At 38.8% G+C, this 24,682-nt stretch overlaps 2 gene segments (V, D, J or C); both read right to left on the reverse strand.

Moving 5' to 3' along the window:
* Positions 1-24,682, reverse strand: part of LOC145512638 (T cell receptor alpha chain MC.7.G5-like) — a 331,485-nt gene that overhangs the window by 255,102 nt on the left and 51,701 nt on the right.
* LOC145512631 (T cell receptor delta constant-like) overlaps positions 1-24,682 on the reverse strand; it is a 488,648-nt gene that overhangs the window by 168,743 nt on the left and 295,223 nt on the right.

The raw sequence follows: 24,682 nt of genomic DNA on the forward strand, positions 1-24,682 counted from the left end.
GGGGACTTACTATAGTTAAAATTAGAGCCTTGAATGGCATAGAGATAGGATCCCGAGTATTGAGATGGCAACATGCGGGCAGATTCTGATCAAACCAAGGCCCTGGGAGGCCTTCAATCTGCTTTGCGAGTGGAAGCAGACTTTCCTCCCCTGTGCGAGGAGTGTGGTATCCCTTTGCTTGGAGAACCTGTGATGACCTTCCTCTCCTGTGGGGAAATGCTGAAACTCCTCAAGACCCACCTTCAGCACCGTTCATTGCTTCTATACCTGTAACTAGATTCAAGATTTGACAGGTACAAAATAATGAGATACCATACATGTAAAAATAATTACAGTTTTTTAATTTATATTTACATGACCAGAAGTTTATACTGCAAGTTTTTTCTCTTTCCTTTCCCATCAAAGACTTGCAACCATTTGCCAAGGTTATAGTGCATTGGAGCAGGGAAATAACCAGACTTTTGGGGATATCTAGACACTGGCTCTGAAACGACACTAAATCTTGAAAACCCAATCTGCCACTCTTGTTTGCTTGTCAGAGTAGGAGTTTATTGAGGCTGAATGGTTATGGTGTTTTGGTTCAGGTCCATCTCACAGTCTAGGCAGCTGGGCTCGGAACTCACCCCATGGTTATTTCCCAAGTTCTAGAATGTCTGATTGAAAAAGACACACTCAGCAAATGGCAGAGTCACTATATTGGTTATCTGATAAGTGAGGACAACTTAGAAGATGCTAGAACTGCCTCTAAATTTCCAGCTAGTAAGCATGGCATTCCTAGAGAACCCTGCATTCCTAGAGAAACTATGAAAATTAGTGCCTCCAGAAAGGACTTAAAAGATACAGGGTTGATAATTTCCATCACATTTCCATTCAGCTCAACTAATTGGCCCAAGCAGAAGATAGATGGCTCTTGAAGAATGACAAAGGATTACTGTAAATTTTATCAGATGGTGAATACAATTGCAGCTGCTGTTCCAAATGTGGTTTCACTGGTGGAGTAAATCAACAAATCCCTTGATATCTGATTTGGACAGCAAAAAGAGATCAAACCAGTCAATCCTAAAGGAAATAAACCCTGAATGTTCATTGGAAGGACTGATGCTGAAGTTGAAGCTCCAATAGTTCGGCCACTTGATGCGAAGAGTTGACTCATTGGAAAATATCCTGATGCTGGGAAAGATTGAGGGCAGGAGAAAAAGGGTGCAGCAGAGGATGAGATGGTTAGATAGCATCACTGACTCAATGGACATGAGTTTGAGCAAACTCCAGGAGCTAGTGAAGGACAGGGAAGCCAGGCACGCTGCAGTACATGGGTTTGCAATGAGGAGGACATGACTTAGTGACTGAACAACAACAATGAAAAATTATTTTTCCCCTCTCTATACCTACCTGCCTGAAGCTTTCAAATGTAATTAAATTTAATTTTATCTTATAAGTTTTTAAATATGGGAGGGCCAGCAATATATTTTCAATGTTTCACCTCAGAAATATATCAGCTCTCCAACCCCATCTGACTCTATTCCACAGAGAATTGATTCCCTGCTTATTCCACAAGACACACAAAACTATAAAGTTTGACCCACAAAACTATAAACTTAGGCATGCATAGGAGTGAGAGTGGTATACATAGATTGGGCTTGAGCATTTCTTGAAGGTACAGGTAAATGGCATTAGCAAGTGGCTCAGATTTTTATGGATCCCAATTCTGCTACACTTGTCATTTTTTTTTTTTCAGCTTGTACCTATGGCTTCATTAAGGTCAGAGGTATATTGCTGAGTGGCTTCAGTCATGTCCAACTCTGTGCGACCCCATAGACGGCATCCCACCAGGCTCCCCCATCCCTGGGATTCTCCAGGCAAGAACACTGGAGTGGGTTGCCATTTCCTTCTCCAATGTGTGAACGTGAAAAGTGAAAGTGAAGTCGCTCAGTTGTGTCCGACTCTTAGCGACCCCATGGACTGCAGCTCACCAGGCTCCTCCATCCATGGGATTTTCCAGGCAAGAGTACTGGAGTGGGGTGCCATTGCCTTCTGATTCCATGCAATTCCAAAGTCACTTCCATTTTTCAAAGCACAGAGGAAATAAAGGAAGTTGTGAAACAAAATATTCCCAATTGAATGTCAATTGATAAAAAGTATTATTATAAAGAGTTAACCACAGATATTCACTTGATCATCTATATAATGAGAAAAAATTATGTTTGTCCCTTGGAAAAGGGTAGTATAGAAAATCAATTTTTCTAAGACCTTGGTCTCAAATTTGACCCATAATTCCCCCTGAGCATTACTTATAAACCCACTGAAGGAATATGAATATTAGCTGATGATATCCACAAAAAATTCCAATTGGATATATAATCATTTCATGTTTAAAACACTTAATGAAGTATCTAATGTAATCCATCATCAAATATCTAGAAAATTTCTCCCTGAGTGACAAGGAAAAAAACTTATCCCACTCTTTGAATTGATGGGTTAATAAGCAAATTAAAACATATCATAAGATAATGTCACAAATTAGTCACGAGCATTTAAGTATTAGTTACAATCATGGGGTGGGCAGAGAAGTAGAGTAATGTTGGAATCAGAAAAAACAGCAGCATTTAAAGCAGGAAGGAGAGGAGAATTGACTCTATAGAAATCATCATAGGTGTATCACTGACCACATTATGTTGCTATATTTTAAATATTTATGAGCCTAACTTCCCAAGTAGACTGTGAACTCCTTGAAGGAAATAATTATAGCTTTCATCTTTTCTGTGCTTCTATTCCAACTGTCTCAGTGCCTTGCACATATATACTTAATATATGTACATTTAAATGAATGAATGAATAATTAATTAATGGAAGGACTCTATGGTTTGACATTTCTAGTTGGTGCTTCCATCATTTAGTGTGACATTTCAGTGTAGTAGTTCTTTATATCTTTTCATTTTATCACTATTTTTTATTATACAAAGAATGCATATTTATTGAAGAAAAATTTAGAAAAAGGAAAGCTAAGAAATTTACTTTTAATCCTGTTACCAGGAGTAACTGTTGTTAACATTTCATGTCTATCCTTTTAGAACTGCTATCAGCAGAAATACAATGTGAGCCATGCACATAACTTAAAATGTTTTAGTAACCATATTAAAAGAGAGCATAAAGAAATAAAATTAATTTTGATGATATATTTTATTTAACCCAGTAAATCCAAAATATCATTTCAATAAGGAGTCAATGTAAAAAAATCACTGATTTTTTTTCATACTAAATCTTGGAAGCCTGGTGTATATTTCACATTTATAGCACATCTCAGTTTGAACTAGCTATAATCCAAGTGTTCAACAGCCACATGTAGGTGGTGGATATGTACTCAACAGTCCAGTTCAAGACTTTTTGATGTATATATAATGATGCAGCTATACATAAAATTATAATTTTCCCTCCACAAAAATCAGGTCAAATGAAACCTACAATTTTATAGGTTTTTAAAGTGGACTTTAAATTTTAGAGCAGTTTGGATTTACAGAAAAGTTGTAGAGATAGTACACAGTTTCCACACAGTCCACACCCAGTTTCCCTTCTCACTAACATCTTCCAATGGTAACTGTACTGCAAATAATAAACCAACACTGACCTTGTTGTTAACAAGTTCATACTTTATTAGATTCACTTAGATTTTACCTAATGTCTTTTTTCTGTTTGCAAAATCCCACCGAGTCTGCCACATTGCAGTTAGTTGTCATGTCTCCTCAGGTTTCTCTTGGTTGTGACAATTTCTCAGACTTTTCTTATTTTTGATGACCTGGGTAGTTTTGAGTTTTTAGTGGAGGACAAGGAAGCCTGGCGTGCTGCAGTCCATAGGGTTACAAAGAGCGGACATGACTTAGTGCCTGAACAGCAACAACAATAGTTTTGAGGAGTATTAATCAGGTATTTCATATAAGTACCTCACTTAGGAGTTCTTTGATAATTTCCTCATGATTAGACTCGGGTTATGGATTTGGGGAAGCAAGACCACAGAGGTAAGTAAAGTGCCACTTCTTATCATTTCATATCAAGGGGACCTGCTATCATCATGACTTATTTCTGTTGATGTTGAACATGATTACCTGGCTGAGATAGTGTTTGTCAAGTTTTCTCTTCTACACAGTTCCTCTTTTCCTGCCTTTTCTTACTGTCCTCTTTGGAAGGAAGTCACTGTGTGCAGCTCTCACTTTAGGAGTGGGGAGTTACGCTCCACTTTCTGGCATGTGGAGTGTCTACATAAACCATTTGAAATTCTTCAGCTTGGGATATTTGTCTATTTTCCCTTATTTACTTTTGAAATAATTTATTTATATCAATGACTCTAGATATTTGTTTTCTACTTTAGGTTGCTACTTAATACTACTTAATTTATTTTATTGCCGGAAGTGTTCCAGCTTCGGCCACTGGGAGAGTCTTCAGTTGGCTCCTATGCCCCTTTGACATTGCCTTAGCACTGGTTTTTGTGATTTGTGTATGTGTTAAGCATGATGACATACTCCAGGATTATCCTGCATATTCCCTGCTCCAGCCTCAGAATCAGACATTTTTCCAAGGATCTCTGGTTCCTTTTGTTAGAAATGGAATTTGAAACCAAGATATGGGATCTAGGCCTGCTCCTTGCTACTGGAGAATTTTCAAGAATGTCAAAGAAGAGATGTGAAGTCGGTTTTGAAAGATGGTGACTCTCAAAAGGTAGAAATGGAGAGGACATGTATTGCTGGAAAAGCAAACAGCAGGAGCAGAATTTGGGAGCTGGGGAAAGCACAGTCTTACAGGGGATCCAGGCTTTTTGAACAGGCAAGATTCTTGGGAGGGACACTGTAGGGAGATGAATAGAGCAGCACTAAGCAAGATGACCCTGCATGGGAAAGATCTGGAGGTGAGAGAACAGTTAAGTGTACAGTGTAGTAGTGCAGGTACAGGTGTTAATCTGTCCCTCTTCCTTAGCACCCGGGTGATGTGGGTTGATCTCCAACCCACCTAACTGGAACAGTTTGAAGAACTGAAGAGTTGGAAGCTCAGGGCTGTTGCCCTAAAGTATTCTGCAGTGGCATCCTGATTCTTTTGAATTGAAGATGCTTGAGAAGCAGCTGATGCAATAAGGAAATTCTGACCCTCCTCTGCCCCCCTGAAAGTAGGAAATAAACCCATGTTAAACCTCCATGTGTCTTTCCTGCATCTTATTACCAGAGATAGGGAATCTGGAAGAGAAACCTGTATAAACAAACCTTGTTACTTCTTTACCTCACTATCCCAAGCCCAGACTCTGTTTAGATTCTTCACCAATTGAGCATTTGACAATCACTAATGAAAAGCATAAAAGCTGCCTGCTTTGGCCACTTCTTAGATACTCTTTCCATGAGAACTCCGTGTGCACAAATTAAAATATATTTCTTTTTTTTCCTGTTAGTCTTTCTTGTGTTAATTTTATTACTAGTCCAACCATAGGAACTCAAGGAGGGTAGAGGGGGAAATTTTCCCTCCTTGACAGGATCCTTTCTGAACTGCAGCACATCAAAAGTCTTAAAAAGTTATTTTGAAGTATTTTGCTTGCTTAGTTCATTTTACCTCATGACTGTCTTTATTAGTGTTTTTAGTTGTCTCTTTTGGTTGAAAATATTAATAATGGAAAACTCAACTCATAATAGCTTACCAAAAAAAAAAGAGATTAATTGTGTTACATTGTTGACATCCCACCTTCACTCCCTTATGCTTATCATTTCAAAGTGCACACTGCCCACTTCCTTCTGCCAACACTTGAGTTTGGCAGATTTCAGTGCTGGGGAGTTAACACCCCCATCCACTGGAGCTGTTCTCTGTCAAAGACACACAGGGTTGGGGTATCAATATCCTAGCTCCTTTGGCCCCAGTTGAGGTGAGTGGAGATAAGTGCTTTGTGCTGGTTCCCAGAAGATTCCCTGGCAAGATTAAACATCTGGTGCCCAATGGCAGGTGGCCTGACAACACACACTCTTTATTGGCTCACTCCCTTCCTGTCATTCTCCCTAGAGCTCTCGCCATGCATCCTGGGATCACTTCCTAACTAAACCACTTGCGCTTGAATCCTTGTCCGCTTCTGGTGGAACCCAAGCTTAGATAGCTGAATTGTTCAATTGAAAATTCCAGATAGATCTTCTCTAATCACAGCAGAGTCCAGAGCCTCAAACAATATTCTAGTAGCTCAGTTTCACTCTTTTCAGGATCATGCTCTTTTCTTGTGATGGCAAGAGGGTTGCTGGCAGCTCTAGGTTTATACTGTTAAAAAAAAAAATCCACCTGGGTAATCCTGAAGATCTAATTGGCTTTTTTCAATGATTCATGAATCAGGCAACATCCCAAGTAGCAAAACATGGGGTTGTACAAAATGAAAGGTTTTTATAGGCAGAAGGAAGGAGGGACAAGAAGGTATTAGCAAGAGGAAAAAAAAAAAAAAAGGATGGTTTCAGGCCAGGACCATTTTCTCATGGGGAAAGGGAACAGCAGGGTTTTTTCTTAATCACAGATAACCTCACTGGTATTAATCAGGAAATTTCAGATTGACTGTTTTAAAGGTCATGTTTCTGGAATAGGTTGAAACTACAATTGAGTCTTGATTTGCTTTTGTGGGAGATGGGGCAAGTGATTCCACTTGGGGCTTGTTATTGCTCTTTAACAACATCCTAACCTCTTAATCTCCAGCAGCATTCCCAAAAGTTCTGTATTAAATTTGGGATGTGGGCTTGGATCATGTATGCATCCTTGAACCAATCATCGTAGTCAACGAGATGAACTATGCTAATTGGTCAGGGCATCCAAGGATGGGGTCAGCTTCATCCAAACCCACACATGGGATAGAAGGACAGGTGTGTATTTGCTTGTGCTCAGCCATGTCTGACTCTTTGTGACCCCATGGACTGTAGCTCCCAGGGCTCCTCTGTCCATGGGATTTTCCAGGCGAGAAGACAGGCATGGGTTGCCATTTCCTACTCTGGAAGATCTTCCTGACCAGGGATCCAACTCGCATCTCTTGTGACTCCAGCATTGGCAGGCAGATTCTTTACCACTACACCACCTGGGAGGCCTAGGAGGAGGGGAAGCTTGTCTATCCAGAGAAGATCAAGGTGCTGTCAGCAGAAAGGGTGTGGATGTCGGGCAAGCAGAAACTACAGAGGCATACCTTGATGGGCTATACTTAGACACCAGACACAGAGATGAAAATGCTCTGGAGGCTGGGATCTCGTAACCACGACTCTTTCTTTGATACCAACTGTGGGAAGATTGTTTTGAGAACATTCATTAGCCCCTCTCTGGATCCAGCAGAACCACCCATCATGCCTGTGTCTTCCCTCTTCCTGTTCTGTGGGTTGTCTTCTCCTGGAGCAGGTGGCTGTCTCGTGCTGAGCCCTGGGGGTTTTTGTAAGGCGCTTCCTGTCACTACCCTCACCGTGGAACTCTCTGACAGCACACAAATAGACGGCCGAGTCACTCAGGGTCAAGGCTGAGATGGTGAGTTTCAGCATTTGGTTGGGTTTGTAAAATTCCACGGAATATCGTCCTTCCCTTGAGTGCTTGCTTTGAGAATAAATATTAATCATGTAAATCATCTCTCCGCTGGAAGGCTGTCGATACCAGTACATCGTATAGTAAGTATAGCTGACTGAGAACTTGCATTCCACGGTCACAGATTCCCCCTCTTTTTTATGCACTGTAGGTACATCGGTGCTCTCAACATCGTTGGGACCTGTAGAAAAGAAGGGAAAAATGACTTATTTGTTGGTGATGCTCACAAGAAAGCTGCCACAGTAGCCAAGTTTTGACCCAGGAAATAAGTGGAGAAAAGCATTGTAGGATTCTGTTCTAACTTCTTTCCCAAATCTCCTTCCTCAAGCCCCAGATGCAGGGTTGGGGAGCTCCCTACCGAGGCAGATGAGGGCCACAACTGCGCAGAGGAGAGCAAGCGGTCCAGACTGCATCCTTGGGGTCCTTCCCTCTAGTGAAGTGGCTCTTATTCTGCCTGCCACCTGCTAGGACCTGGCAGTGTCACTGGAGCTGGGCGGTCCTGTGGCCTTGCTGCTGCAGAGCCGGAAATAGGGTTTCTGTCTGTGCAGGCTTAGTCATGTCACCTGCTGTCTGTGCTTACCCTCCCACCTGCCTTCCTCCAGGCTTGGCACTTTTCTTTAATAAATATATAACATATAGTATATTTTTTGTTATGAGGAAAATGATCAACATAAACAGAACCAACAAGTATAAAAAGTATAACAAAGATAATAAAATTCAACTATAATTTCATTCCCCAGAGATATATACTGTTAACATTTCATTATATTTCTTTTAGCATCTTTGCAAATGTGCATACTTTAAAGGAACGGAGATCATGTTGAAACTCTCACTTGTTTATCATTGTGTTTATGAATATACCATCATGTCATTCAATTATATGTTAAAATGTGATTTTTACAGCTTTGTATACTCTGTTGTGTAAGTGTACCTTAGTTTGTTTAAATATCATTGGTTGACATTGTGTCATTATATTTGTTTTGCCTAATTTAAATACAATTTAGTGAACATTGTAAATATGAGTCTATGCATTTCTGATGACTTGTTTTTATGTTAACCAGGTTTTTTTGAAGTATTTTATTAGGGAGAATTCAAACATCTACAAAAGAATAGAGAATAGTGTGATAAAACAGCATATATCCATTACTTTGCTTCCACAATTATCGACTCATGGCCAGTTAACTAATCTGCTTGCCCATCATCCTACATATCTATGCACCTCCCCCAATTCTGATTATTTAAAGTAAATGCCAGACATCACGGTATTGTGTACTTTCCTGGGCAGATACATAATGTCAGCTTGACTGTGTGTGTGTTGTTAGTGACTTTAATAAGCAATGATAAGATCTATTCTTTGGCTATCCCCTGGAGAAGGGATAGGCTACCCACTTCAAACCAGTCAATCTTAAGGGAGATCAACCCTGAATATTTACTGGAAGGATTGATGCGGAAGCTGAAACTCCAGTAGTTTGGTCATCTGATGTGAACAGATGACTCATTGGAAAAGTCCTTGCTGCTGGGAAAGACTGAGGGCAGAAGGAGAAGAGGGCGTCAGAGGATGAGATGGCTGAACAGCATCACCGATGCAATGAACAGGAACTTGGGCAAACTCCGGGAGACGGTGAGGGACAGGGAGGCCTGATGTGCTGCAGTCCATGGGGTTGCAAAGAGGTGGACACGACTGGGCTATTGAAGAGCAACAACAACCCACTCCGGTATTCCTGGGCTACCCTGGTAGCTCAGATGGTAAAGAATCCCCTTGCAATATGGGAGACCTGGGTTTGATCCCTGGGTTGGCAAGATCCCCTGGAGGAGGGCATGGTAACCCACTGCAGTATTCTTGCCTGGAGAATCCCCATGGACAGAGGATCCTGGCAGGCTATAGTCCATGGGGTCGCAAAGAGTTGGACATGACTGAGTGACTAAGCACAGCATTGTTTGGTTGGGACTTGGTTGGCAAAATGATATTCTAGTTATATAATTTCTACTTCACTTATTAACTTTATGATGTTTCTATATATGTTTATTGTTATTGCTATATATTATAGCTTTATAATATTTCTCTAAAGATATTTTCCTTGTCAATATCTCAATTACTCTCTGAGATCAAGCGTTTGATTATTTACCAGTCTTCAGGATAATGAGTTGATTCCCCTGCAACGTGACCAGTCATCCTTGTTTGCCTGAGATGAAGGTATTTCTCAGGACATGAGGCTTTTTGCGCCAAACCTGAACAGTCCCAGGCAAACCCTGTGCAAATCAGGACAAATCCCCAAAAGGAACTGAGGAGGATGTTTTTGTGACCCCATGAATTTAAATATACTTGATGTGTTGTAATCCACTGGATTCATTTTATTATTGATTCGAGAATCATTCCAACTTTAGCCAGTGAAAATCTTTTCAGGTTTGCTCCCAAGTCTTTTAACATGGACTCTGTAGTCTTTGATAACTTCCTAGTTTTCTGGTATTCTAGGCTCATTTTGTACATTTCCTCCCTGCAAAATGGAATTAGCCATCTATGATTAATGATAATTGTATTTTTTCCTTTTTAGTCCTAATGTTTTTATTATTTTACTGCACTGGTTAAGATAGGCTTCCCTGGTAGCTCAGCTGGTAAAGAATCTGCCTGCAATGCAGGAGACCCTGGTTCAATAACTGGGTTGGAAAGTTCCCCTGGAGAAGGGGTACACTACCCACTCCAGTGTTCTTGGGCTTCTCTGGTGGCTCAGATGTAAAGAATCTGCTTGGAATGTGGGAGACCTGGGTTTGCTCCCTGGATTGGGAAGATCCCCAAGAGTAGAAAGGATAATACTGGAAGTCTTGTGTTTTCAAGTTTTTAAGGGAATGCTTTTAACATTTCACTTTAAAAACAAATTAAGACTCCATTTGTCAGTTTAAGGAAGTTCCCTTTACTTCCTAGTTTACTAAGAGATTTTATAGCTAAGAGATTAATTAAAAATACATACTAATATTAAATTTGACCAAGATACTGTTCAGCATTTAGTGAGAGAATTTGATAATTAATATATTTAGGTGCTGTGTTCAAATATCAAGCCTTCCTCATACTTCTGGGGCTTCCTGGTGGCCCAGACAGTAAAGAATCTGTTTGCAGTGCGGGAGACCTGGGTTCAGCCCCTGAATTGGTAAGATCTACTGGAGACAGGAATGGCAACCCACTCCAGTATTCTTGCCTGGAGAATTCCATGGACAGAGGAACCTGGTGGGCTACAGTCCATGGGGTCTCAAAGAGTTGGACATGACTGAGTGACTAACACACACACACATACTTCTGGGTGTATCAGTATTATTTTAAATATTCAATACTAGATGGATAATATTTTTAGGAGTTGTCATTGCTTTTTATAAATAATGTTGGTCTTTCTTATCAGTTTAGCTATATTATAATTTTTAGAAAGTTTTATATTTTGTCCAAGTTTTCAAATTCATTTCCATGAATCTGCATCTTGCATTTTCTTGTAATTATTTGAATTTTTACTGTGCCTGTAGCTGTAATCTTATTTTTCACAATATTTTTGTGTCTTGTTTTAATTTCCTTGAGAAAATTTATTAGAGATTTGTTCATTTTGTAATTCTTTTCAAAGGACCATTTAAAATTGATCCTTTTCATTGTTTCTTTCTCTGTATTTTATTAATTTTAGCTCTCATTCTTACTATTTTCTTTATCCTATTTTTGTTGTTTACTCTTATTGTCTCTTAAGACTTCTTGATTGAATGTTTAGCTCATGATGTTCAGTTTTTTATTTTTAATATATTTTTAAGGTTGTAAAATTACTCTGTATTGCTTTAGGTTTATCACTGAAATGTTAAAATATAAACCTTTCATTATAGTTCAGTTGTAAATATTTTAACAATTCCATTATGTCTTTGGTTCACAACTTATCTAGAAGTGCATTCTTTCTTTTTTTTAATTTTTATTTTATATTGGAAAATAGTTGATTTAGAATGTTGTATTAGTTTCAGGTACACAGAGATGTGATTCAGTTATATATTTATATATAAGGCTTTCAAATTCTCCCATTGAAATTACTACAGAATAGAGTTCCCTGTGCTGTACAGTAGGTCCTTTTTGCTAATCTGTTTTATATATAGTAGTGTATACATGTTAATACCAAACGTTTAATTTATCCCCTCTCTTTCTCCTTTGGTAACCATATTTTTTTTTTGTAGTCTGTGAGTCTATTTCTGTTTTGTAAATAATTTCCTTTGTATAATTTTTTAAAGATTCTACATAAAAGTAATCTTATATGATATTTGTCTATCTCTGTCTGACTTAATTCAGAAATGCATTTCTTTTTGCCTTTAACATTGACTTTTAATAGACAGATCCAACTTTGTTCATGGTAGCAAAAGAATATAACCTATGTGATATTGATTCTTTACTACTTGCTTTGGTCAGTTTGTGCTCAACTTTTCTGAATATTTTTTAAGGGCAAATTGCTGGATGTGGAATTGTTGAGTGGATTAGTTATATATATGTTAACAAATTACCCTTAGAATGAGTTTACAAATGGAAATTTCTGCAACATTACTATGAGTTTTTGTTTTGTGACATCCTTAGAAGCACCAGCAAGTCTAATATTAAAAAAGTTAACAATTCACAGAGAAAAAATGTTTTATTATTTAACGTGCTTTTGTTTATCACTGAGGTTGAATTCTTTTCATATTTTTGCTGTTGGTTTCTTAGTTGAAAATTATTTGTTCATATCTATTTTTTTAAATTGGTGTAATTTTTCTCTAATTTCTTTGTAATGATATTTTATTTTTAAGGCCATTAAACAGGTTTGTTTACAAAAGATCATTGTCCCAGAGTTCACTACTGTGTCTTAACCAGATAGATATGCAGCTGAATATGTATTATATAATATTTGTAGTATATAAATATTATATAATATTTCTTATACTGAGCTCCTTGAACTAACCATGTTTCTGGTTCATTTCTACCCCAGAACTCACCATTGAGATCCTGGCTGCTGAAATTGTCATTCCAGAAGTGATAATGACATAAGTAATGAAAGGTACACATAAAGGCTAGAGAGAACTGTTTAGAAAAAGGAATAGCTTCTGGCCAAATCACTTTTTTGAGAGTGGTTTGTTATAAAGGGTAAATCTGTTATAAAGGAAATCCTATCCAAAGAAATGATCATGGAATGGGGAAGTCCTCAGACATCCTTACAAGCCTGGGATTGGGTATAAGACTGGGCTTGGGAAAATTGCACATATAGAAGGAAACAGGTGGTCACAAAGTTTCTTGAAGTTCAAAAGAATTTTAAAGAAAATCTGCTGTCAATGACCTCAAAGTGTTCAAGTGTCTAATTATCAACCGTATCCTTTACTCTCCCAAGTTCAGGCCTCTCATCAGTCCCCATGTAGTGTTAGCGTGGTCTCATTGTTTTCAGAATCATGTTAATGGGCAAGATTGTCCCCTGGGGGCCACACAGAGGAGCAGCCTTTTTAAAACATTCTAGCCTCATAGTTCTTTGGCTCCCCTGGTGGCTTAGCTGGTAAAGAATTTGCCTGCAATGCAGGAGACCCAGGTTCGATCCCTGCTTTGGGAAGATTCCCCTGGAGAAGGAAATAGCTACCCCCTTCAGTATTCTTGCCTGGAGCATCCCCTGGACAGAGAAACCTGGCTGATCCATTGGGTCTCAAAGAGTTGGACACCACTGAGCGACTCACATTTTCACTTTCCAGCCTCACAGTTCTCAAGTCTGGCTGCACATTAGACTATAGGAGGGCTTAAAAAATGTGGATTCCAGAGCCCTAGACCAATGTGTGAGCATACTCCAGCATCACCTATTAAAGTTTATACTTAAGTGAAAAAATAAGACAAAAATGGAAGCTACTGCTCTGCAATAAATCTAAACAGGAACAGAACCAGAATTACTAATACAAGGAAGATGAATTAAAGAAGATATTGAGAGAGGAAAAAAGGAGACATTTTATCTGTAGGTTTCCCACTTTGGGAGGAAGCCAGTTTCACAAAACATTAAGACTTGAAATTTCAATGGGCCAGTTTTGGGGTGTATATCTGTGATGTTCCCATGAAGGTTCTCATTTTTGTTTATATAAGTTGATTGCTGATTATCTAAGTTTGTACTCTTAGTTCTCAAACCTTTGCTCTTCACTCAGCTTTCCCTGGGTTCTGGGTGGCTGCAGTATTACCAGGAGTCAGCAACTCTAGAACCTCATCCAGGACTTGGCATCAGGGTCAAGACTAGCATTTTGAGATTTAAACTTCTAAACCAACATTAATTAAAATTTTCATCTGGAGTCATAGAATCACAAAAAAACTCAAACTGAAGGGCTTTTTGAGGCTCCCCAGACTAACTTCCTTCTTATAAAAATATGGGAAAGTCATGTTAATTTTGACAACCAAACAAACATAAAAGATAGTTACCATTTCAATATCTTCTTCTCTATCCCAGGTACCTCACAGGGTACATGATAGGGTACAAAGAAGCCATGTACATATCTGAACTTTTCCTTGCACTATCTCTACCTAAAAGAGGCAAAGCGCTGCTGGTGGTCCTACTGACTTTCTCTAGGTGGTGTCTACCAACTTTTCTCTCAGTGACTTTCTCTAGTTTTAACTTTTGGGTGTAGAAACATGGTGGATGTGGAGGAGGAATTCCCATCAGCCAGTCTCTAAGTTTATAAAGTGACTTTCTGGGTGGTTCTGGCTTCCTGAGATAAAACCTGGTGGGTTGGAAGAGAAACCTGGCAATGTGTTTCTAAACACAGCTTTCTGTTAAGGGGAGATGGCTCTCAGATTCTGGTATTAGATTGTCCGTCAGTGTTGCTTCTCAGCAATTTTGTCAGTCTTCATGACTTCTGTATTTTCCTGTGTCAATAAGGAGGGAGAGAATTGCCACCTGCTCTTCCTTTTACATATGGATTTCTCTAACATGACTGTTTACTTCTTCAAAGAGAGTCTCTACAGCATACTTTCCTGCAGAAGCCGTGAGATACAAGTGTGTGCTGTGCTAAGCCACGAGTTTGTGGTAAGTTGTCTTGTAGCCATAGAAAATGAATACAGATTTTGGCACCTGATAGTGGGTGCTTTTGTAACAAATATCTAAAAAGGCTGAAGGAATTTGGAGAAGTATGATAGGAAAAAATCTAAATTCCTTTGAACAGATTGTTAGTTTTAATAGAAGTCTGGACTTCAAGGACACTGCTAGGGAAGCTGCAGAAGGAATTAAGGAAGTGTTACTGAGAACTGAAGAGAGGGGAACGCTTGTTAGGTAGTGGCAGAAACTTTGTGCAGTTGTTTCCTGTGGTTATGTGGAAGGTTGAACTCGGTTGTAGAGCTAAGAAGATTTCTAAGCAAAGCATGAACGTACCACTGGGTTTCTTCTTGCTACTTATAATGAAATGCAAGAAGAGAGAGATAAACTGAGGGAAAAATTGTTAAACAAAAAGGAACCAGGACTGTATAAATCTGAAAATTCTCAATTTGAAAAGATACTAAAATTAAGACAGTGCAGCATAGAGAAAAATCTGAGTGAGACTATACAACTTTTCATTAAAACATCAGAAAAAATTAATGGTGGGAGTATTCCATCACACAAACGTTTCTTTCTAGAGACTAAGTTAAGCCTCATAGATTCTCTCAATCAAACCAAAGGACCCCTAGGAAGCTTGAGAATATGGTCGGTCAGCCAACTGAGCAGGGGCCAAAATAGAGGTTCTGTGGAAAAGATTTGTGGGTGTGTCTTTTAGGACACGAATGAGCGACTGAACTGAACTGCTTTTTCTGAAGACACAAACTTCATTGAATCCATGGGAGACCCATATTAGTGCAAAGCCAAATTAAAGTTCCTGTGGAGCAGCATCAGCAAGGTGTGCAGGGTCACCTTTTATGGGCCATGCGATCAACGTGTTTATACATCTCTGTTGGGTAGAATCTCCCTGTTTCCAAGGAATAGAATATAGTGTAGCAATTTTGACTTTCTCTGCTCCCTCAGTCACTTCTCCCAGAGGAGGGAAAAGCATTTCTTGATCACCCTGTTAAATTGTACCCTTCAATCTCTCTCTCAGCCTCTTATTTATTGCTTCTATAACATACATCCTAATTTGCCTGTATATTGTTTACATATCTGTTTATCCTATCTTTCTCTTTAGATATTAGGGAATCTGTTGTTGGGCATATTTTTCTTCAGCATCGTATCTTTGGCATCTAACACTGTCTGTGACCTACCCACAAATAAATGCAATCTAGAGCAACATGACTGCTATAATGTTTCTTAAAATTTTTTTAACTTAATTTTTATTTTATATTGAGTATAGTTGATTTACAATTTTATGCTAGTTTCAGGTGTATAGCAAAGTGATTCAGTTATGCATGTACATATATCCATTTTTTTTCAGATTCTTTTCCCATATAGTATAAGATTTTATTATTGATTGATTGGTGGGAGTATAGTTGAATTATACTATTGTGTTAGTTTCAGGTATACAGCAAAGTGATTCAGTTATATATATATATTTATTTTCCCGATTATTTTCCACTCTAGGTTATTACAAGATACTGAGTTTTGTTCCCTGTGTTATACAGGAAATCCTTATTGCTGATCTAGTTTACACATGGTAGTGTGTATCTGTTAATCCCAACTCCTAGTTTCTCTTTCCCCCCTACTCCCGTTCCCCTTTAGTAGCCATAAATTTTGTTTTCTGTGTCTGTGTGTCTGTTTCTGTTTTGTAAATAGATTCATTTGTTCATTTGTATTACTTTTTTAGAGTCCACATTCAAGTGATAGCATATAATGTTTGTCTTTTACTGCTATAAAGTTTTACAGTTGCCAAGGGCGAGGGCGATTGCCACAGCTAAGTGTGAATCAAGGGCAGGATTTCAGTACTGAAAATGATTAGAGAGTCTTCAAGGCAAGTGGAACGGCCTGAACAAGGCTGTGAAGTGGTGAAACATGCTGTGTTTTCATGGAAAGCATTGTCTCAGGAGGAATCTGGGAAGGTTGTCTGTGGGAGAGAGACAGAGGAAGGCTGGTCTGGCCGCACTGGGCAGGGCAGATCAGCACCGGCGGTCAGAGCCTGTGGGTGGGTGTTGGGGCCTTGGGGGATTGTGGGAAAATCAGCTGTGGGAACAGCTGTTTTCGACCCTGGTCCTGGCCTGCCTCCGGCCTCCTTACTGCCTGAAGTGGGAGGAGGGGCGATGAAGTCAGAAACGTTCCATCTGAGAAAGGTACCAGTGTGTACAACTAGAGGAGTTGGCCTGGTGTCAGATCTATAGGGAGACAAAGTTCAGGCAACAAGCTAGTTAAAAATCATTTGCTTTGTTTTGAGCAAATGCTATTTTTATCTGCCACTCAAATGCTTCAGGTACGAGATTCAGGGAGGGGAATGCTTCTGAGAAGGAGGTCTGGATACCATTTCTCTATTCTCTGAGCCCAGGGGTGGGTGGGAATATTTTTCCAAAAACAATCAGCAGTTTCCTCCCAGGACCCCAGAGGATCACTCACAATTCCTGTTTCCCAATGTCTTTCTGAGTGTGTGTGTGTGTGTGTGTGTGTGTGTGTACCCAGGCTTCTGCAGCCTGGGGTGTTTTTGGCAGACTCCTGGGTTTTTGTTTTTCTTTCTTTCTTTTTCTGCCATCATTGCTCTGTGTTCTGAGAACACAATGACACAGATTCCTGACTGTCATTGGGAGCTGATGAGACCGATTAATTTAGCCTCTTCTTGGAAGTTCACTGAATAGCATCCATTTGTTGATTTCTAGTTACACAGCATAATAAGGTGGAAAAAGTTAACCACATGCTAACTACAAGCAAGTAGAACCCAGATGGGTTGGAACCAGAAGGCTGATGATAGATTCCCAAAACATCATCTTGTTACCTCACCACCAACCAACCAGAAGAATTGTGCACGAGCTGATCACCCACTCTGCAACCCTGTCCCTCACACTGTCTTGAAAAACCCTTCTAAAAGCCTTTGGGAAATTCAGGTGTTTTGAGCATCAGTTGCCCTTTCTCCTGGCTTGATGCCTTACAATAAACACTGTACTTCCTTCACAGCAACCTGGTGTCAGTAGATTGGCTTCTATGCACTGGGTGAGCGGACCCAACTTTGGTTTGGTAACACTATAAATGAGAGGCTTAAATAGCTCACATAGCTTAAATCTGGTATGGTAAGTAGATAGGTACATGAGAAGATCTCTTCCACGGAAGCCTTCCCAGAAGAAGTGTTATCTAAGCTCATTATGGCCAGGAGCCCTTGTTCTAACCACCCCCTCATTTCTTCATTTTTAAAAAAAGAGATAATCATTACAAGTGTTTAGAAAATGTTTCCTGAATATGGAATTTTTCATGGCATTGCAGATGAAGGTGAGAATAAGGAAAATCAGGCAGTATTAGACTATTTCACACCTCCTTAGTACTTAACTAATAAGATCCCTTCTCTAAGCTCCATTCTCCTTTTTTTCAATAAGAAAATAGAAGCAATCGAGTACAACTTCTTCATCTTCTCACTCTGAATCTGCAATCCTATGCCTCTGAAGCTGTGCTCTCTGCCTTTCCTTCTGTTTAATGGATGAGCCCTCCCTGCTTATGTTAAGGCCAATTCCTCCATTCACGAACTGGACCCTGTCACCTCTGCCAACTCAAGGACTTTGTAATGCTAGGTTCTGTTCTCTGCATTATCAGTTTCTATCTCTTCACTGAATCATTCCAGTCAGTATGTATAAATATTCTATACTATCCTGTATGCTGTCTCACGCCCCTGATAAAATATCCCTTGCTTGGCAGTTTTAAATTCAGCATCACAGGGAGGTAGGGAAATGTGGGTTTTCTTATATTTGCCCACTGATTTTTCTGCCATGTGCCTCTCTCCCTCTCCTGGGATTTCTTTACAATATTTGTAGGAAAAAATTCTATTTTGAAAAATTCTGAGTTCAAAGGGATGGACATTAATCACATATAATGGGAAAACAGAAAATATGAAGAAGAAAATAAAGATCACCTTTTAAATCAATTATGCAAAGAAGCTTTGTTAACAGCTTAGCATTTTAGCTTTATATATGTATGTTTACAAAATTGTAACAACGTGGTATATTCAGTTTTATTTATTTATTTTTTCCCTTAATAGCTGGAGTATTTCCAGATTACTAGTATGGTTTTAATGGCTGCATTTGTGGCTGCATTTGTATAGGCATTGTCATGATTTATCTAACTATTCTACTACTGGTAGGCATTAATATTTCTCCCAATTATGACATAATAAAAAGTATTACAGTGAAACACTATACTTCTATAAAATTATTTATGCATGTTTATGGTTATTTCCTATGAATTAAATTAGTAGGGATTAAATTAATGGGAAGGCTCATATAAACTTTCTATCTCTTTCTCTCTCCCCACCTCCCTATGGTAGCAAAGCTCAGAATCCAAAGTATATGTTTTTTCCACCACTGGAACTTGTCTTCAATTAGAAGCTTTCAGGAATTTCAAAGCATTTTTTAGCTCTCTACTTGGGCATTGTCATTATAACTTTTCTTAAAAACCTATATCTCTAAATAACAAAAATTGTTCATGCTGACTGTCATCATCATGTAATTACCGAGATGGGTAAAGGAAAAGTCAGTATCTTTTGCTTGCCATGTCCCAGTCCTTTGGTCCCTTGAGAGAAGGCTAGGAGGGAGACATTTTGTACCTGGTGTTATTTGAAGTCAAAATTTTCACTTTTGCACATGTCTTAGCTGCATGACTTGCCTTTTTGTTTTGTTTTTTTCTGAAAAAAACACCTCAGTATCTGGTTAGAAACAGGATAGGGTCAGTTTGAACTTGTTTTATGAGTGCTATAAGAAGATATGATAAATATGAAAGACTTTTGAAAAATATACTGTTGAAAATGAAGAAAGACATCCTGTCTCCTTATGGATTTTCAAGTGCTTTCAAAATTGAGAACACTGAATAAATCCGAAAGACAGTTGAATGCTATGTCACCAGACAGAAGATATTGTTTTCAATTAGAGATATTGCATTGCTATGTAAAGTACATCTGTTAGAATCATCTCATTTTTTAAAAATTCATGTTCACAATGAAGAATGTCTTTAGCTGTGCTCTCAGTTTAGGAGAATCTCCATGGTCCTTTTTTACTGATTGAATAAATAAGACCTAAATGGGCAGTGCTACATTTGAGTGACTGAGTGTTAGTCTCTCAACTAACTAAAAGCGTCTGACTCTTTACAACCCCATGGACTGTATAGCTCCTTAGGCTCCTCTGTCCATGGAATTCTCCGGGCACGAATACTGGAGAGGTTAGCCATTCTCTTCTCCAGGGGATCTTCCCCACCCAGGGATTGAACCCAGGGCTCCTGCAGATTCTTCACCATCTGAGCCACCAGGGAAGCCATTTAGCTGTTTACTAATCAAAAGGTTGGTGAGTCAGAGCAGGCCTCATGGTAAGCACAGCTTACAAGCACAATAATCAGTGTTCATTAACACATATCCAACAAGTGAAGTTTCTGTAACAAGCATTCCTAGTTAACAGTTCTTGGAACCATTAGGCTAGTATTTACATTATTATAAGAAAGCTCCTTGCTCTTTTTAGTTAACAGAGATAAGCAGAAACTTTATATAATTATAAGATAGGAAACATGATTTAGCTTATTTTTATAGTCACTGGCAGGTAATTATGCATTCACTGCTTCTCTTAACTACCTACATGGAGTTAAAACAAGCATTAGTTGAACAATTATCATGTGTCAGGCACTGATGTCTCTATGAGGTGCATACAATTTACTATCTCAATTTTTCAAAAAGACTGAAGAGTGGAGAAATGAAGTAATTTTAAAGTCACAGAGCTAAAATCTGAAGGATCTGCATGTAGGCAGTCTGTACCTGGATCCTGTGCTTTTTTTTTTTTAATGTTTATTTATTTTTAATTGATTGATGATTGGTTTACAATAGAGCCTGTGCTTTTAATCTCTGTCTTGTACTCTTTAATTTGTTTCATCAAACAAAGGCTCATTATTAACCCAGTGTTTTTCAGTCTCAAAAGTCCTGTATCAGTTACTTCTTAAAACTTCTCTCAAAAATAATAGCATTTAGTTTTAACTTGACTTTTCATCAGGGTCGTGGATATTTGAGGCTCCTAAAAATTCATTTCCACAAAGAGCTACTGGGTGAAAGTATACATCTGTTCACTGAGCCATTATTTCAAGACTTCAAGAATATGGGCAGGCTGGGTCTTTTCAACACTTCACACAAACATAGCTCAATGTGATCAGATCAACAAGCAACTTACATTTTAGGAGGTGACAATAGGGAATAAAAAAAAAGACTCCATTTTTCTATTAAGCCATTCTGTACGTGTGCTTGCTGTCACCTGCTGATTGATGACCTCCTGCTGGCATGGCCGATTCAGTGAGAGAACCAACACAGATGTACACAGTGTGGAGAATGGGGGCGTCCATTCTCCTCCTGAAGTGATGCCTCTTGGGGTTAGATTTATGGTATATTTTATTGGCAACAGTGACTCCTATGAGGTTTCTAAGAAGGTAGAGAACAAACGTCTGCTAGGCCTTGAATGTCAATTGTTCAGAAATTCTGAAACATATGCTGGTCAATGGGTTTGCTGTCAAAATAGAAAAGATTGATAGAGAGGAGGACATTTCTTTAGAAAACAGCATGCAGTCCTATGCCTTTGAGTGCCCTTAAGGGAGGCCAATTTGCAAGGCTGGTATTTACTCTTTCATTCGGCTTAGTTGAAGCATTTACATAGTAATGTTTTCAGTTTAACGTGGGAATGTTATTTTAAATCCTATATATGCTGCATATAAAAGTATCCAAATGAATTATCTTATGTGTTTACTGTGTCTCGATGCTTGGTTATGTGCCTGTTTGAAATTACTGTTTGCCAGCCCCTGCTTTCATTCTGACATAGTGTTGGGGGGTCTCCTAACAGGGACTATGTGGTCCTCTGGTGCCCAAAGTAACAAATTCCCGTATTTCAGGGGTACCCCAAATTTCATGCTAACCCAAGCTATTTCTTTTAATAAGTATCCAGGTTAGTGGTTTTCAGTTGGGTGTTCTGGTTTCCTAATCTTTGAAACAGCACATAACCCTTGGCTGGCCTGAGGGGGCATGTAATACGTGTGAAAGTGATTTGTCATTTCTGTGGGAGCAGGAAAGACATTGAATATGGTTGATCTGGAGACCAGAAACCTAGCAGGTAAACATTTTGCAGTTTACTCAGATGTACAAACCACAACAGCTTTATTTTCTATAACAACTTAATTTCTAACTCCAGTAACCATTTCATCTGGTATCAGAAAACTTATTTTAAGCAAATATAGGGTTTTCTTAGTTAAATCATGATTTTTAAAGTCAATTCAGGATTTCCTCTGACCGTTCAGGTTTCCGCCGCTCCATCCTTGGGTTGATGTCTAAGCTCTAGAGGCCTTAGTGGCATCCTGATGTTGGTTGGGGGCACCTGGCCTATGTTGGCACCTGTTGGGGTGCAGTGCTTTGGGTCTGGCCTGCCACATTGCTGTTTCTGTGTCTCTAGATGTCTGAATCCCTCTGGGTTTCTAGTTGTTGATGTACATGTTCTGTGTCCCTTGAAACTAAAATCTCTCCAGATTCATTAAAGCTCTCTCAATAAATTTCCATGTTTTTTGGTGTGTCTGTGAAAATTCAGCTGCTCTAACATCACTTATACAGAATGGATAGAATGGGGCTGTCTTGGGCTCTCTGGGCCCACTATCACTACAGCACAGCTAACTCTGCCCTGGTGGAAACTTGCAAGCCTATTGTCTTTCTGATAGGAATTAGGTAAGTCTCCTAGTCTCAGATTCCTACAAACCTGTTTGGGACTCCACTAGTGGGAGAGGATATGAAGGTCTGGCACGGAGATCTTCATCAATGTCTTAACTGTATTGCTTTTGTTTCCATCACCCCTAGGAATTCCCACAGACCTAGAAATTTGTATTAAATCTAGAGTTTGTATCAACCCATATTCTCAGAGATCTTTAGTAAGGCATAGGTTTTTCTTTTTTTTTTTAAACTCAAGGATTATAACCCAAACTCAAACCCTTTTTCTTTTATTCTGTTGATTCTAGAGAAAATTTCTTTTATTTTGAAGCTTGAAAGCAAAGAATTTATTTTTTAATTTTACTTACTTTTTATTTATGTATTTATTTTTTTCTTCTGTGTTCTTTGTACTCTTCCTCTTCCAATACAGGAAGTCAGGACTTCCTGCCTAATGTGAGAAGGATGACAGAATGAAATAAAATACACATCTGCCTATATTAAAATGGTTCTTTGTCACTGAGATGATTGGGATTGGGTATTAAGATAACCAGGTTACTATTAATAACACCTTTTTATGATATCAGAGAAAATATAAGTGATTACCTTCTGAGATACCATATAAGAAACTGGATAAGCGCATTAACCATGGAGTCAGATGGTTTGGATTCAAATCCTGGCAGTGTGTAACACAGCGCAAATTATTTAAACTCCTTGTGCCTTGGTTTCTATAGCTGGGTGAATAACTGGAGTTGTTATAAGAATTAAATAAGTTAATAATGTACAATACTCAGAACAGAAACTGTTCAACAGTAAGCACTTAACAAATGTTAATTATTGTTATTAGCTATTGCCAGCTTATGTGCTGAAAACATTTAAAAGTGATTGTCTCGTATATACATGTTCCAAATAATACACATAGCATGCAAATTTAGATATTTTGTTCCCTTTCCAGGTGTTTTGCCCATGTTACCTACTTTTAACTTTTTTTTCGCTCTCTTCATAAAACTGATTAGTTTTCACTGATAAAACTTTTTTTATCCACATGGAATTGCTCAATACAAAGTGTACCTACCAGAACTGGTCAAACTATGAGGTTAAGGGCATAGTCCTCCAGACTGCCAAGTCTACCCAAAACTTAGGACCCCAGTTTCAAGGAGTTAGGAACCACCTACAAAGTTAAAGGGAAGAGTCTACACAACAATGTCCTTACTTCTGACAACTTTAAGTTTAGGGGTTTCTAGAAACCACCCTTAGGTTTCATTATATGCTAGAAAGACTCAAAGAACTCTTTGAGACCTATTATAATCATGGCTATTTTTATTATAGGAAAAGAATACATTAAAATCAGCCAATGTAAGAGATGTATAGGACAGTTTGGGAAGATTTCAAACCTGAAGCTCCCACTGTCCTCAGCGATGGCTTATCTTCTCAGCATCTATGTGTGGCAATACTCACAGAGTAATGTCAGCCCAGGAAGCTCACCTGTGCTTTGGTGTCCAGAGTTTTTAATGGGGCTTCATTATGTAGATACAATTGATTAATTGCCCGTGTGGTTGAATTTAGTCTCAGGTTTGATCAATATCATGTAACCCAAAGTCCCCACCATAAATGATATGGTTGGTCTTTCTGGCATGACCAGCCCCCCATGCTAAGACTATTAGGTGAGGCCAGCCTCAAGCTGAGTCATCTTGTTAACAGGAACTGTCAAATGTGATCCAAGGGGTCCACCGTTTATAACAAGGACGCTCCTATGATTCTGGAGCTTCCAAAGATTTAGAGATTCCCTTCCAGGAGCTGGGACAAAGGCCTGTCTTTGGTCAAGGCTAAATTCCTTACTATATATTACTAGGAGAGTAAGCAAATTTTATTATCCATAATCCAAAATTTCCCCTTTCTCTCAGGGTCCAGCTCACTACAACTCTCACCTCAGCCCATTCAACTTAGGAGATGATTAGTCTAACATTGTTTCTGTGTCTACTCTGCATACAAACATATTCTCTGCAGTTTTCCATGGTAGCACCTGCCTTTGTGTGAATTCTTTTTAAGGTCTTTATTTTTTGTCTCCACTCTTATTGAGCTACAGCCTCACTCCCAGAGACACTGCTTCCTGTGCTTCTAATCCTCTTCCATCAGAATTTGAATTAATGGATGTGTCACTGGGAGCATTCACAGTGAAGGAACAGTCCAACGCAGAGTAAGATAGATGCCTAGTGGCTGAGATTCATTCACTTATCAACTATTTATCACATCTTTTTTCTGTGCCAGGAACTATTCTGAACATAGCATATTCAGTGATGCTTAGAGGTTAATGGGAAAGGCAGATATTTATTGTACACAAAAA

This window comes from Giraffa tippelskirchi, chromosome 7 (assembly GCF_054371585.1).
Source record: "Giraffa tippelskirchi isolate mGirTip1 chromosome 7, T2T-mGirTip1v1.2.pri, whole genome shotgun sequence".
Classification (NCBI taxonomy): Eukaryota; Metazoa; Chordata; class Mammalia; order Artiodactyla; family Giraffidae; genus Giraffa; species Giraffa tippelskirchi.